Here is a 16872-nt window from a genome sequence, read left to right as displayed (position 1 = left end):
TAATGCAAGCCTTACCAGAATCCAAAACATTGAAATATTACAAAGCATCTTCTCTGACCTTAAGACCATAAAAGTGGAAATCAATAACAGGAAAAGCAGAGAAAAGAAATTAAACACTTGGAAACTGAACGATACCCTGCTCAAAAATGATTGGATTATAGAAGGCATTAAGGATGGAATAAAGAAATTCAGAGAATCCAGTGAGAATGAAAACACTTCCTATCAGAACCTTTGGGACATAGCAAAAGTGGTGCTCAGAGGTCAATTTATATTAATAACTGCACACATCCAAAAAGAAGAAAGGGCCAAAATCAAAGAATTATCCCTACATCTTGAACAAATACAAAGAGAGCAACAAAAGAAACCCACAGACACCAGAAGAAAACAAATAATAAAAATTAGAGCTGAACTAAATGAATTAGAGAACAGAAAAACAATTGAAAGAATTAACAAGACCAAAAGCTGGTTTTATGAAAAAATCAACAAAATTGATAAACCACTGGCCAAAATGACAAAAGAAAAACAGGAAAGGAAGCAAATAACCTGAATAAGAAATGAGATGGGCGATATTACAACAGACCCAACTGAAATTAAAAGAATCATCAGATTACTACGAAAAACTGTACTCTAAAAAATTTGAAAACCTAGAAGAAATGGATGAATTCCTCGAAACACACTACCTACCTAAACTAACACAACAGAGGTAGAACAACTAAATAGACCCATAACAAAAGAAGAGATTGAAAAGGTAATCAAAAAACTCCCAACAAAAAAAAGCCCTGGTCCTGATGGCTTCACTGCAGAGTTCTACCAAACATTCAGAGAAGAGTTAACACCACTACTACTAAAGGTATTTCAGAGCATAGAAAAGGAAGGAATACTACCAAACTCATTCTACGAAGCCACCATATCCCTGATACCAAAACCTGGTAAAGACATCACAGGAAAAGAAAATTATAGGCCTATACCCCTCATGAATGGAGATGCAAAAATCCTCAACAAAATTCTAGCCAATAGAATTCAACAACATATCAAAAAAATAATTCACCATGACCAAGTGGGATTCATACCAGGTATGCAGGGATGGTTCAACATTAGAAAAACAATTAATGTAATCCACCACATAAATAAAACGAAAGACAAGAATCACATGATTTTATCAATTGATGCAGAAAAGGCATTTGACAAAGTTCAACACTCATTCATGATCAAAACTCTCAGCAAAATAGAAATAGAAGGAAAATTCCTCAACATAAAAAAGGGCATTTATACAAAGCCAATAGCCAACATCACCCTGAATGAAGACAGCCCGAAAGCATTCCCACTGAGATCGGGAACCAGAGAAGGATGCCCTTTATCACCGCTCTTACTCAACATTGTGTTGGAGGTCCTTGCCAGAGCAATTAGGCTAGACAAAGAAATAAAGTGCATCCAGATTGGCAAGGAAGAAGTCAAAGTATCTCTATTTGCACATGACATGATCTTATATACAGAAAACCCTAAGGAATCCTCCAGAAAACTACTGAAACTAATAGAAGAGTTCAGCAAAGCATCAGCATACAAGATAAACATACAAAAATCAGTTGGATTCCTCTACACCAACAAAAAGAACATCGAAGAGGAAATCGCCAAATCAATGCCGTTTACAGTAGCCCCCCAAAAAGGTAAAATACTTAGGGATAAATCTTACCAGAGATGTAAAAGACTTATACAAAGAAAACTACAGTACACTTCTGCAAGAAACCAAAAGAGATTTATATAAGCGGAAAAACATACCTTGCTTGTGGATAGGAAGACTTAACATTATAATGTCTATTCTACCAAAAGCTATCTATACATTTAATGCAATTCCGATCAAAATCCCAAGGACATTCTTTAATGAGATGGAGAAACAAATCACCAACTTCATATGGAAGTGAAAGAGGCCCCGGATAAATAAGGTATTACTGAAAAAGAAGAACAAAGTGGGAGGTCTTACTTTACCTGATTTTAGAACCTATTATACCACCAAAGTAGTCAAAACAGCCTGGCACTGGTACAACAACAGATACATGGACCAATAGAACAGAATTGAGAATCTAGACATAAATCCATCCACATATGAGCAGTTGATATTTGACAAAGGCCCCAAAACAGTTAAATGGGGAAAAGACAGTCTTTTTAACAAATGCTGCTGGCATAACTGGATATCCATCTGCAAAAAAATGAAACAAGACCCATACCTCACTCCATGCACAAAAACTAACTCAAAATGGATCAAAGACCTAAATATAAAATCTAAAATGATAAAGATCATGGAATAAAAAATAGGGACAACTTTAGGAGCCCTAATACATGGCATAAACAGTATACAAAACATTATCAAGAATGCAGAAGAAAAACTAGATAACTGGAAGCTCCTAAAAATCAAACACCTATGCTCATCCAAAGAGTTCGCCAAAAGAGTAAAAATACTACCTACAGACTGGGAAAAAGGTTTTAGCTATGATGTTTCTGATCAGCGCCTGATCTCTAAAATCTACATGATACTGCAAAAACTCAACTACAAAAAGACAAATAACCCAATTAAAAAATGTGCAAAAGATATGAATAGACACTTCACTAAAGAAGACATTCAGGTAGCTAACAGGTACATGAGGAAATATTCACGATCATTAGCCATTAGAGAAATGCAGATCAAAACTACAATGAGATTTCGTCTCACTCCAACAAGGCTGGCATTAGTCCAAAAAACACAAAATAATAAATGTTGGAGAGGCTGTGGAGAGATTGGAACACTTATATACTGCTGGTGGGAATGTAAAATAGTATAACCACTTTGGAAATTGATTTGGCACTTCCTTAAAAAGCTAGAAATAGAACTACCACACAATACAGCAATCCCACTCCTTGGAATATATCCTAGAGAAGTAAGAGCCTTTACACGAACATATATATGTACGCCCATGTTTATTGCAGCACTGTTTACAATAGCAAAAAGACGGAAGCAACCAAGGTGCCCATCAATGAATGAATGGATAAATAAATTATGGCATATTCACACAATGGAATACTACGCATCAATAAAGAACAGTGATGAATCTGTGAAACATTTCATAACATGGAGGAACCTGGAAGGCATTATGCTGAGTGAAATTTGTCAGTTGCAAAAGGACAAATATTGTATAAGACCACTATTATAAGAACTTGAGAAATAGTTTAATCTGAGAAGAAAACATTCTTTTGTGGTTACGAGAGGGGAGAGGGAGGCAGGGTGGGAGAGGAGCATTCACTAATTAGATAGTAGATAAGAACTACTCTAGGTGAAGGGAAAGACAGCACACAATGCAGCGGAAGTCAGCACAATTGGACTAAACCAAAAGCAAAGAAGTTTCCTAAATAAACTGAATGCTTCGAAGGCCAGCATAGCAGGGGCAGGGGTCTGGGGACCATGGTTTCAGGGGACATCTAAGTCAATTGGCATAATAAAATCTGTTAGCAAAATATTCTGCCTCCCACTTTGAAGAGTGACATCTGGGGTCCTAAACATTAGCAAGCAGCCATCTAAGATGCATCAATTGGTCTCAATGTACCTCGATCAAAGGAGAATGAAGAACACCAAAGACACAAGGTGATTATGAGCCCAAGAGACAAAGAGGGCCAGATGAAGCAGCGACTATATTATCCTGAAACCAGAAGAACTAGATGGTGCCCAGCTACAACCAGTAACTGCCCTGACAGGGAACACAACAGAGAACCCCTGAGGGGGCAGGAGAGCAATGGGATGCAGACCCCAAATTCTCATAAGACCAGACTTAATGGTCTGACTGAGACTGGAAGGACCCCAGTGATCATGGCCCCCAGACCTTCTGTTGGCCCAGGACAGGAACTATTCCCGAAGCTAACTCTTCAGACATCGATTGGACTGGACAATGTGTTGGAGAGGGATGCTGGTGAGGATTGAGCTTCTTGGATCAGGTGGACACTTGAGACTATGTTGGCATCTCCTGGTTGGAGGGGAGATGAGAGGGTGGAGGGGATTAGAAGCTGGTGAAATGGACACAAAAAGAGAGAGCAGAGGGAGAGAGCAGGCTGTCTCATTAGGGGGAGAGTAATTGGGAGTGTGTAGCAAGGTGTTTGTGGGTTTTTGTGTGAGACAGATTTGATTTGTAAACTTTCACTTAAAGCACAATAAAAAGTATAAAAAATTTTTTTTAAAACCCTATGGAACACAGTTCTACTCTGACACATATAGGGTTGTTATGAGTTGGAATGGACTCAATGGCAACTGGTATTAGTGTAGTTTTGGTGGTCAAAAGCTCACATGTCCACAGGTATCATGCAAACAAGTTACTATAAACAAGTTAAGAAGCCAGGAAATAAGATAATAGAACCAGTTACTTGTCACCAAGATTAACACTTACTTAACTTTCTAAAAGATAATGAAGAATAAAAAGGAGTCACAAAGCAGTTGAAGATTGAAACATAACTTTACGGCCTAAATTTGAAAACCCTTTAATGAAGTAATTGCAGCTATGAAGGAGATCCCCAAATCATCTGGTAAAAGATGGCCAGTGTACAAATGGTGTGGGGGCGACGTATGACTTCCTCTAACTTCATGAAGGTGGAGGAGAATCAAGATCCACAACCCAAGGCTGATTCCCATGAGGCAGAGATCAGACATGCCTCCTCTCTCTGCGAACTTTACCAATTCTGACACCAGCGTTCCCTCCCACAGCTCTCTCTGCTTCTCTGCTGGGTTTGGTAATTCATTACAATGGCCACACAAAGCTCACAGACAATAGTCACAATTATGGGCTTTATTAGGGAAGTAAGAGGTTACAATTCAGGCACAGGAACACTCAGGATGCAATTTTTCCATCAAGACAGGCTTTTCCCCACCCTGCCTGCAGTCACGGCTCTCTCTGGCCCTTCAGCCTCTGCCCTGCTCAAGCAAGTGTTACAAAGCAATTTTAGCTCTGCCAATAAGAGCTTAGAGGTACCCTACTCTGCCAGAAAGCCTTAGCCCAAAGGCGCTCAGCTTTCTCCCTTTGTGGAACAGAAAGCCCACTGCACCATCTCCTGCTAGTCTCTCTTGCCATCATTTCTCTGCTACTGCATCTTACCATCTTCATTGTTACCTCTTTCTCTCTCTCAGTCTCCTGGTTCCAGGAACTTCTCAGTGCAGGGATCCTGGGTCCAAAGGACATGCTCTGCTCTTGGCTCTCCTTTCTTGGTGGTGGTGGGATCCTCTCTTTCCTGTCTTTGGGATAGCTCATTTTAACCCAGGCAATGGCAAAACCGACCACTCCCCTTGGTCCATATACCTTATTAGCATGGTCCCACCCAGTCACTTGGGTGGGAGTTACAAGACCGCAGCGAGAAATGCCACACACGAGTGATCCGTCACACCTCAGTCAGACAATGGGAAGCGATGGCCACATTAGTATGGAAAAAAAAAAGTGAAATAATGGAAGAATTAAAGAAAACTTAAAATTGAACAAATATTTAAAACTATAATTAAACAAAAAACGTTCCTAAAATAAAAGAAATTTCAATCCGCATATTGAAAAGGCACACCATGTACCAGGGAATATTCACCCAAAATGTTTAACACTAAGATATATCCTGGTAAAATAACTGGACCTTAGACATTAAAAAAAAACTAACAATAAAGTAATCCAGATAAAAAGAGCAAGTCACTTATAAAGGAAAATAAATCATGTAGGCACTTCTCAATGTCAGTAAATAGTGGAGTAAGACCAACAAGGTATTCAAGGCAAGGGAGGATGAGTTAAGTAAGGGTTTATATCTAACCAAGTTGTCCATTACACATAAATACTTTAGAGAGTTTTCAGTAGGAGAGAGTTTAGGAATTATTATTCACATGATCCTTTCCTGGGGAAGCTGGAGGACAGGCTTTTGCAAAACAAGGGATGATTAGGGAAATTTTGGCAAATGGCTGGCAGTGAGTGTTGTACGCATTTTTTTCTGATCTAAGAACAATACAGGAATGATATAATCTTTAAAACCCAGGCAAGAATGGGGAGATAAGGCAAGAAGTAAACTAAGCTTGCAGATTGTTTCATCTGTAATAGCTTAGAGCCAAAGGTTAACATTTAGAGCTGAAATATCATTTAGCAAGAGAAAAGGCAAATTTAAACATAAAAACATGAATACCAAGAAAAATATTATTTATATATGTACCAAATTTTATGTTGTTATAGTAAAGAACGAATGGTTAGTGTACAAAGGAGAAGTGAAATAACATTACTACAGAAAGGTAGAATTAGAATTAAAAGTAACCACTAGAATTAAAATACAAACTTTCTTAAATATCTGAAAAATTATTTAAGATAGAGAAATTAAGCTGCAGAAATTTCTAAGAAAAAGTAGCACTTTACCAGCATCTCATAGACTTTCTTATTTAGTATTTCTATTATCATTTTCAAGGTTTTTTTTTTTTGTTCTTGTTAGGTGCCATCTGGCCAGCTCCAACTCATATTGACCCTATGTACATCAAAACCAAACACTGCCCGGTCCTTCACCATCTTCACTATTTACTATGTTTGAGCCCCCATTGTTGCAGCCACTGTGTCAATCCATCTTGCTCTTTTTCAAAGACCCTCTACTTTATCAAGCATGATGTCCTTCTCCAGGGATTGGTCCCTCTTGAGGACATCTCTAAAGTAAACAATAGGAAACTCACCATCCTCCTTTCTAAGGAACATTCTGGCTGTACTCTTCTAAGACAAATATGTCCATTCTTCTGGTAGCCAATGGCAGGCCATTACATATTCTTCATCAATACTACGATTTGAATGTGTCAGTCCTTCTTCGGACTTCCTTTCTTATTGTCAAACTTTCGCGGGGAGATGAAGCAATTAAAAAGACCATGGTTTGGATGATGATCATTTTATTCATCACAGTGACATCTTCGCTTTTTAACACTTTAAAGAGGTCTTTTCAGCAGATTTGTCCAATGCAATACGACACTTGATTTCTTGGCTGCTGCTTCTATGGACGTTGATTGTGGGTCCAAGAAGAATGAAATCCTTGACAACTTCAATTTCTTCACCATTTGTCATGATGCATTTGTTCAGTTATTAGAATTTTTGTTTTCTAGTTTTTAAATATTCCTATTTCATTTTCTTTTTTTCCTTTTGGCTATTTGGAAATGAGAGATTTTATTTCCAAATATATTGGATTGTTTTATTTATCATTTTGTATCTTAATTGTAACGTTATTGTGCTGTGATCAGGAAGTAAGGTCCGAAAATCTTTTCTTTAAAGTTTGAGACCTGCTTTAAGAAAGTCATCTTTTATAAGTGTTTCATATGTGCTAAGGGGTATGTACATGCCATCTGCAACTGCTGGATCAAACTCAATTCAACTAGCTTTAATTGCACAAATAAGCCTCTTCTATTTTTGGAAATTTTTTTCTGAAATGTCAGTAATGAGAGAAGTGTGTAAAATTTCCCACAATAATATAATTCTATGAGTTGCTCTCTTTATATCTTTGCTTCATAGATATTTAAATTTTATTAATTGTATACTACTTAAATTTGTCGAAGTCATTGGTGGTTCAGTTGTGGAATTCTTACCTTCCATTTAGTAGACGTGGGTTGTATTCCCGACTAATGAGCCTCATGGGCAGCCAACATCTGTCTGCCAGTGGGGGCTTGAGAGTTGCTATGATGCTGAACAGGTTTCAGCAGAGCTTCTGGACAAAGACAAACTAGGAAAAACGCTTGGCAATCTACTTACGTCTATTGATTTAGCTACAATCCCAAAATAGTTACATGTAAGATATTCATTGGCATTTATTTCTAAAAAAATTTATAACTTTCTAGTACTAGGTTTCTGTTTATGGTGATGAAAAATTTGGCCCTGGATATTGGCGATGATTGCACAACATGATTGATGTAATTGGTCTCAGTGAATTGTACATATGAAAAATGTTGAATTTGGTAAATGTTGTGTTATCTATGTTTTTATTACAATTTAAAAAGATGAAAAATAATGAGCTAAATTCATAACTCTTGATTTAATAAGAGATACAATAGGCAAAGAAATGAGAAGAAAGCAAATACTTAATCTAAGGACAGCAACTGAAAACATGTAAGCAACGCTAGATAGGATCAATGAAACCAAAACACAGTTGCTGGAGTATGAGAGAACCAAAAAATAAAACCTTCCCTCTGCTGGACTTTGGACTTAATTGAGAAAAAGACACAGGAGTCAGATAGAGGTTTGGTCCAAGTTCCAACAGCTTCCCACAGAGAACGAAGGAATATATCTTTATTTCTACTCTCTGGAACAATTTGGAAAAGATTAATATTATGTATTCATTGAATGTGAATTTTAATTTGCCAAGAAAATACTTTGGACTTTGTGAATGGTTTTATACGTATGGTTTAAACTACATATTTATTTTTTAAATAACTATGTAGGGTCTCTCCTGGTAGCCTAGTGCTTAAGTGCTATGGCCGCTAACCAAGAGGTCAGCAGTTCGAATCCCCAGGCGCTCCTTGGAAACTCTATGGGGCAGTTCTACTCTGGCTTAAAAGGTCACTATGAGTTGGAATCGACTCAATGGCAGTGGGTTTTTTGGTTTATATAGGGTCTCTATAGGGTCATTATGAGTCTGAATCAACTCAACGGCAATGGGTTTGGGTTTTTTTTTTTTGGTATTGAGTTTTCAGTTTTATATCTCTTCTTTAGTCAATTCCTATAAACCTTTTTCCTGGGAAGTTGTCACTTTATCTCAGCTTTCTTAGTTAATGACAACTTTTTTCAGAATATATTATTATTTTTGAAATGTCTTCTGTGTTCAAAGTCATTTCCCTTTTTTTAGCTCCAAATTTTGTTACTTTTGCCTTCTCTTTCCTTTATTCCTTCGATAATCTTGCCAGCAGTTCATCTATTTTAATTGTCTTTTCAAAGAATTGGTGTTAGAGACAAATGTATTCTTATGATTCAACATAGGAGAAATACCAGGGGCTAACAGTTAATGTACTGCCTCAATTCCCCAACCTAAGTTTAGTGGTAATTATTGATATATTTTGGTCATTGTTAATATATTACTGTTTAATATTCACCGTGAAATTTTAATTAAAAGGCTGACATATTATTCACAGATGATAAAAGAAAACTATTTTGAAAGACATGGAATTTTTATCACTATATAAATCCTGCTTATTTTCTGCCTTCTCCTTATTTTTTCTCCTTCTTCTCATTATTGTTATTATTTTTATAGCAGTTGTAGTGTTAAATAATCTAAGGAAAAAGAATCATAAGCCAGCTCTTGGGCTTGATATTATAGTAAGAACATTGGGGGAGAAATGGGTAATGCATTCTGGTTTTCACCTGTAAAGCTATAAACAGGAACTGAAATTGTGCCTAGGTGCTTCCTCACCTTTAACAAGAAAATTTATTAATTTAATCACAAACTCCATTTTCAAGTGAATTTCAGATGCCTTTTATGTCACTTACTTTCAGTAGTGCTGTAACATGAACTCATTCAGTTTTGCTCAGTGTCATAATCAAGTGCCTTAACACATACCATAAACCTCAGAAAATACATCTGACTGCCCAAGAACAGCATTAAACTCACTGCCGACAAGCCACTTCCCACTCACAGCTACTCTATAGGCAGAGTAGAACTGCCCAACAGTGTTTTTAAGGCTGTAATCTTTATGGAAGCAGACTGCCACATCTTCTTCCCACAGAGCGTCTGGTGGGTTCCAACCGTCTACTTCTCAGTTAGCAGCCAAGCTCTTGAACCACTGTGCACCAGGGCTCCTCAGGAAAAGTATTAAGTAGATGAAAATTGTATGTGTGTGTGTGTGTGTTTATGACTGTGTGTGTAAGGCAATGAGAGGTTGAGAGAGAGAGAGTCAGAAGTCATGAAATACTGAAACTACCAAATGATACACAACCTTAAGACTAATGTATCATACAAAGTGATAATTTTCTGCAGGAACAAATATTATTAGACCTCTATTCTATCCTCTACCAAACACCTGACGTGGAAAAAAAAAAGTTGTAAAACAGTTTTCCCTTTTCTCTTGCTGAGGGCACAGAAGAATAGATATACAGTTAAAAGCATTAGGTTATCGTGGAGACATCAAAACAATGCTTCATTTCACTTTTCCACAGCAGAGGCTTTAGGCTTTATCTTAAGGGTGAATGCCTCCCACAGCTACCCTCTGCAGTACTTTTCAAAATCTACCACCTGAATTGAGCATAATAGGTTTAACACCTCAGATACTCCAGGGGGAGAAATTCTTGCCTTTCTAAGTAAGAGTTATCTCCTGTCATCTATGGAAACCTTATAGAAAATAGAAAGTGTCGATAGAAACATCACTAAAAACCAGAGCTCCTGAGATGCTATTCCGTAAACTGTTTTCACCACTTGGCTATGATCTGTTATACGTTGGTGTTGTCTATAAGATATTAAAATCTATGTAGTACAAGGAATAAAGAAATACATTATTTGTTTAATTATGTTACTCCAAATTTATTTAACCAAAGATTCTCCCTCACATGACACACCCCAAATTAAACATACTAACATTAAGTGGCATTAAGTTTTTAGTAAATACACTTTGGAAAACAACTTTGAGCTGCTGTGCACATTCATATTATATACACAACTTAAAGGTGTTAAATAGGTTTTAAGAACTGTTTTTGATTATTTTATGTACTTTGAGAAGGGCAGTTAATGAAAAGTACAAACATGACATCATGGTTCTGCTCATAGTTTGCATTCATTAAAGGCTGAAAAACAATAACCAGGGCACAGCTTTATAGACTAAGATATGAATGATTCCATTTAGAGTGGGTAACATGGCATCCATTGCAATGACAAAGGTAAAACAAAAGCAAAAAGTGGGTGAAACACCACAATAGATTTATTCTTTACTAACCAAACTAAAAAAGCCTGTTGCTGTCAAGTCAATTCCAACTCATAGTGACATTGTAGGACAGAGTAGAACTGCCCCATAGAGTTTCCAAGGAGCACCTGATGGATTTGAACTACTGACCTTTTGGTTTGCAGCCATAGCTCTTAACCACTACGTCACCAGGGTTTCCATTCTTTACTAGGATAGTTAAATTCTCTGTCTAGTATGTTCTTCCTGCACATAGTAAAGTAATCAGTATAATGTAAGCATGCAAGAAGTATAATCATTGCTATTGAATTTGTAATATTATGTCAAAAAAAAAAAAACTTATAGCTGAATCACTCACACATGGATAGTGGGAATTCAAAATGGTAGAGCTACTATTGATACATCCAACAACTTGGATGAATATCAAATGTATTACGCTAAGCGAAAGTAGCTGTCTTAGTTACCTAGTCCTGCTGTAACAGAAATACAAGTGGATGGCTTTAACAAACAGAATTTTATCTCTCACAGTCTAGTAGGCTAGAAGTCCAAATTCAGGGCATCAGCTCCAGGGAAGGCTTTCTCTGTTGGCTCTGGAGGAAGATTCTTATCATCAGTCTTCTTCCTGGACTAGGAGATTCTCCATGCAGGAACACCACGGGTCCAAAGGAAGCACTCTGCTCCCAGCACTGCTCTCTTGGTGATATGAGATCCCCCTGTCTCTCTGCTTGCTTCTCTTTTTTATATCTCAGACGAGATTGGCTCAAGACAAAATGCAGTCTTGTAGATTGAGCCTTGCCTCATTAACATAACTGCCACCTATTCTACCTCATTAATATCATAGAGGTAAGATTTACAACACGTGGGAAAATCACATCAAATGACAAAATGGTGGACAATCACACAATACTGGGAATCATGGCATAGCCAAATTGATACACATATTTTCGGAGGGTACAATTCAATTCATGACAGTAGCTACAGTCAAAAAGTTATATACTATTTGGTTTCACAAATATAGAAATTTGGAAAAGGTCCAACTACAGGGATGGATGGGGTAGTGATGGTTCAACAGTAGAATTCTCATCTTCCATGCAGGAGACCTGGGTTCGACTCCTGGCCAAAGCATCTCAAGCACAGCCACCACCTGTCTATTAGTGGAGGCTTTCACGTTGCCATAATGCTGAATAGATTTCAGTGTAGCTTCCAGGCAAAGATAGACTAGGAAGAAAAGCATGGCGATCAATTTCAGAAAAATCAGCCAATGAAAACCTTATGGATCACAATGGTCAGATACCATTGTGCATGGGGTCCCCATGAGCTGGGGCCTGATTTGAGGCAACTAATAACAACAGCAACAACATAGAGATGAACAGACTGGTGTTTGCCAGAGATTGGGCTTCGGGGATGTGTTTGACAAAATTGAACAGTATAAAGGAATTTTAGAGGGAAGGGAACTGTCTTGTAGCTGATTATAGTGGTAGTTAGATGACTATTTGCGTTCGTCATACCTCACAGAACTATAACCTCCCTAAAAAAAAAAGTGAATTTTACTGCAGGTAAACTAAAAATAAACACATTAAAAATATGACAACTAATAAAAAACTAAAGGGATGATAATATATCTATTAATTGAAAAATAAGCTCACTGAATTACATATTAGTGTGGTATCTTTTTGTAACATTTGAAACTGAAAATAAAATACACACTTATTCAAAATTCATGGAAATTTAATAAGACCATATAAAATGGGAAGCAAGAAATTATAAATATGAGATTTAGACGCAACCAAGGTGTCCATCAGTGGAAGAATGGGTAAATAAATTATGGTATATTCACACAATGGAATACTATGCATTGATAAAGAACAGTGAGGAATCTGTGAAACATTTCATAACATGGAGAAACCTGGAAGGCATTATGCTGAGTGAAATTTGTCAGTTGCAAAAGGACAAATATTGTATAAGACCACTATTATAAGAACTTGAGAAATAGTTTAAACTGAGAAGAAAACATTCTTTTGTGATTATAACAGGGGAGGGAGGGAAGGTGGGAGAGGGGTATTCACTAATTAGATGGTAGATAAGAACTACTCTAGGTGAAGGGAAAGACAGCACACAATACAGGGGAGGTCAGCACAATTGGACTAAACCAAAAGCAAAGAAGTTTCCTGAATAAACTGAATGCTTTGAAGGCCAGCACAGGAGGGGCAGGGGTCTGGGGACCATGGTTTCAGGGGACATCTAAGTCAATTGGCACAATAAAATCTATTAACAAAACATTCTGCATCCCATTTTGAAGAGTAGTGTCTGGGGTCTTAAACGCTAGTAAGCAGCCATCTAAGATGCATCAACTGGTCTCAACCCAACTGGATCAAAGAAGAATGAAGAGCACCAAGGACACAAGGCGATTACGAGCCCAAGAGACAGAAAGGGCTACATGAACCAGGGACTACATCGTCCTGAGAACAGAAGAACTAGATGGTGCCTGGCTACAACTTGATAACTACCCTGACAGGGAACACAACGGAGAACCCCTGAGGGAGCAGGAGAGTAGTGGATTGCAGACCCCAAATTCTCATAAAAAAAAATTCTCATAAGACCAGACTTAACGGTCTGACTGAGACTAGAAGTACCCTGGTGGTCATGGCCCCCAGGACAGGAACCACTCCCGAAGCCAACTCTTCAGACATGGATTGGACTGGTCAGTGGGTTGGAGAGGGATGCTGGTGAGGAGTGAGCTTCTTGGACTGGGTGGACATTTGAGACTATGTTGGCATCTCCTGGTTGGAGGGGAGACGAGAGGGTGGAGGGGGTTAGAAGCTGGCGAAACAGACACGAAAAGAGAGTAGAGGGAGAGAGCAGGCTGTCCGATTAAAAAAAAAAATCCAATTGGGGGAGAATAATTGGGAGTGCGTAGCAAGGTTTACATGGGTTTTTGTGTGAGAGGCTGACTTGATTTGTAAACTTTTACTTAAAGCACAATAAAAAATTATTATAAATAAATAAATAAATTTCCTTTCTTCAAAGTAAAAAAAAAAATGAGATTTAGGGTCTTGATTATCTCAGGTAGAAGGAGGTAGGGCAATAAGATGGAAGATGCCCACGTGATTGAATGTGCGTTGTTGTTAGTGTCCTACCTTTTGTATCAAATGGTGGATTTGTGGTTGCTTATTACATTCTTGAGGAGCCATGGTGGTGCAGTGGTTAAGCAGTTGACTGCTAACTGAAAGGGTCAGTGGTTTGAACCCACCAGCTGTTCCACAGGAGAAAGATGTGGCTGTCTGCTCCTGTAAAGATTTACAATCTTGGAAACTTTATGGGGCAGTTCTACTCTGTCTTATAGTGTTGTTATGAGTCGGAATCAACTGGACTGCAGTGGGTTTGGTTTTTGATATTACATTCTTAAGAAAATTGTTAAAAAAAAAAACAGTGCCGTCGAGTCGATTCTGACTCATAGTGACCCTATACAACAGAGTAGAACTGCCCCATAGAGTTTCCAAGGAGCACCTGGTGGATTTGAACTGCCGGCCCTTTGGTTAGCAGCCATAGCACTTAACTACTACGCCACCAGGGTTTCCAGGAAATTGTTAAGTAACCTTAAATGGTTGGGCTAAATGGGCAACTGTACACAATTCAATAGTAATCAGTAAAAGAATACATTTCTGATAAAATTACCTGGAATGCAGTTAAGAGAGAAAAAGAGATTAAACAAATAAATATGTGTGTGTATATATATACATATATAAAGAAGTTTTCAAGGAAAAGAGAATGAGAAGTATAAGTCAGTTGGATTGTCAGAAGGATAGAAGAGAGAGAATAAAGACAAATAATATTTAAAGATATAATGGATGAGAATTTTCCACAACTGATAAAAAACAAAAATCCTCAGATCCATGAAGCTTGGTATATAGAGAACAGAATAAATACAAAGAAATTGAAATCTTTATACAGTGTAGTTAGCTAATGTCTAGAATATTAGTCAAGAGAAGATTCTAACAACATTCAGAGAGGAAAGACAATTTGACAGCAGACTTCCCAATAGCAATAATGGAAATTAGAAGAAAGATAGTGATATCTTTAATATGCTGTCAAAATGTAACTGTCAAACTAGAATTCAGTACTTAGAAAAGTTATCTTTTGAAAATTCATGCAGAATTTCTCTTTTTAGCGATAGTCAAGTAAACTCCCATCAGAATGACCATCTAGCAGATATAAACTTCAGACAAAGTAAACCAAAAAAAAAAAAAACCCTCCCTCTAGGCATTGGAGAGCAACAAAGGCAGGTTCTCTGCCTTTTCCCTTCACTGAAACAGAGTGAACACTTGGAAAGAGGAAACAGCACCGGATAAGTTTTCTGCTTTCACGGCATCTAGCCTGACTGCAAACCCAGCCTGCACCATGTGTCCTGACTAAAATTCTATAGAATACCTGTATTCTATCTCATCTGAAGACAAGAAGACAGAATGTGGGCAATCAAAACTGTCGAAACTTAAGTAGCGGGTACCAGAGAGGAGAGAGTTAGGGGATAAAAAAAAAAAAAAAACCAGAGAGGAGAGAGTTAGAGGATAGGTACCCCTAATTTGTGGGTATACTCTTTATGAATCTTTGGCTGAATCCTGAATATTTACATGGAGACAAATTCTAAACGGCCCAACTAAATTGCTCTGAGATTTGATCAGTACCCAGAGGGTATTGCTCAACCAATTTGATTTTCTGCTAAAGCAGTCAATCAACCAATTGAAGCAAACAAAAACAACCAAACAAACAAAAAGCCAGTGTTCAGAAGAATATAATACAACATATAGTCTCTACGACATAACAGTCACAATATCAGAATATAACCCATAAGTTTTTGCCATGAAGAATCAGAAAAATATGACCCATTCTTAAGAGAAATGATAATCAGTGTATAATAACCCTGAGATGACACAGATACTGAAATTGGCAGAAAAAGATTTTAAGCAATATTATACCTGCTGCCGTCGAGTCGATTCTGACTCATAGCGACGTTATAAGACAGAGTAGAACTGCCTCATAGAGTTTCCAAGGAGCACCTGGTGGATTTGAACTGCTAGACCTTTTGGTTAGCAGCTGTAGCTCTTAACCACTACGCCACCAGGGTTTCCAGTGATATTATGTCTATGCTTAATGTCATAAAAAGCATATATGTTTAAAATAAGTGAAGAAATAGGAACTTTGAGGAGAGAAAGAGAAATTATAGAAAAAACCCAAATAAAAATTTTAAAACTGAAAAATACAACCTCTAAAATAAAATCTAAAAAATTGCTAAAAGACCCAAGAGCAAAATGAAATTTTGACAGGTGAAAAAGTCACTGAATATGGAAACAGAGCAATTAAAATATTTTACTCTGAAGAACACAGAAAAGCTATTGACTATAAATAAATTAATTAAACAGTTTCAGGGACAAGTTAAATTAATTAAACAGTTTCAGGGACAAGTGAAACCATATCAAAAGCTGTAAAATGTAGGATAAATACTTATTGTTTTTCTAATGAACATGGTAGCCATTTTAATTTTTTTTTTTTAATAGATGTGGCTAACATCCAGTTCTGGGCATGACAAAGCAGGTTGAATCTACTAACTCTCCTGACAAAGAAACTGTAGAGACTGGGCAAAATACATAGTAATTGTTTAGAAATATTAGACAGTAACCACCACCAACAAAACTTAATGGGCTATGATTCCTGAAAGAACAGAAAGGTGAGATCCACTTCACCTCAACTTTTTCCCTAAAGGCATTTGCCAAAAGAGGGGATAGACTATCAGCCGTCGAGACTATCAGTAAAAAAAAAAAAGTAGGTGGTGCAAATTCCACCTGTTTCTTAGGAGACAGATGTTGAAGCTTGGAATACCCAAAGGAACTATCATTTTCACTGAAAAATACCAAAGAGGAAGAAATCTCTGGAAAGTGACACCTCAATTTTGTTTGCAACCTCCTCTTAAGCCTACTCTAAGCTGTGCTGACCTAGGACAAACT

The sequence above is a fragment of the Loxodonta africana genome, chromosome 5, assembly GCF_030014295.1.
Source record: "Loxodonta africana isolate mLoxAfr1 chromosome 5, mLoxAfr1.hap2, whole genome shotgun sequence".
Lineage (NCBI taxonomy): Eukaryota > Metazoa > Chordata > Mammalia > Proboscidea > Elephantidae > Loxodonta > Loxodonta africana.
This window is presented reverse-complemented; position numbering follows the sequence as displayed.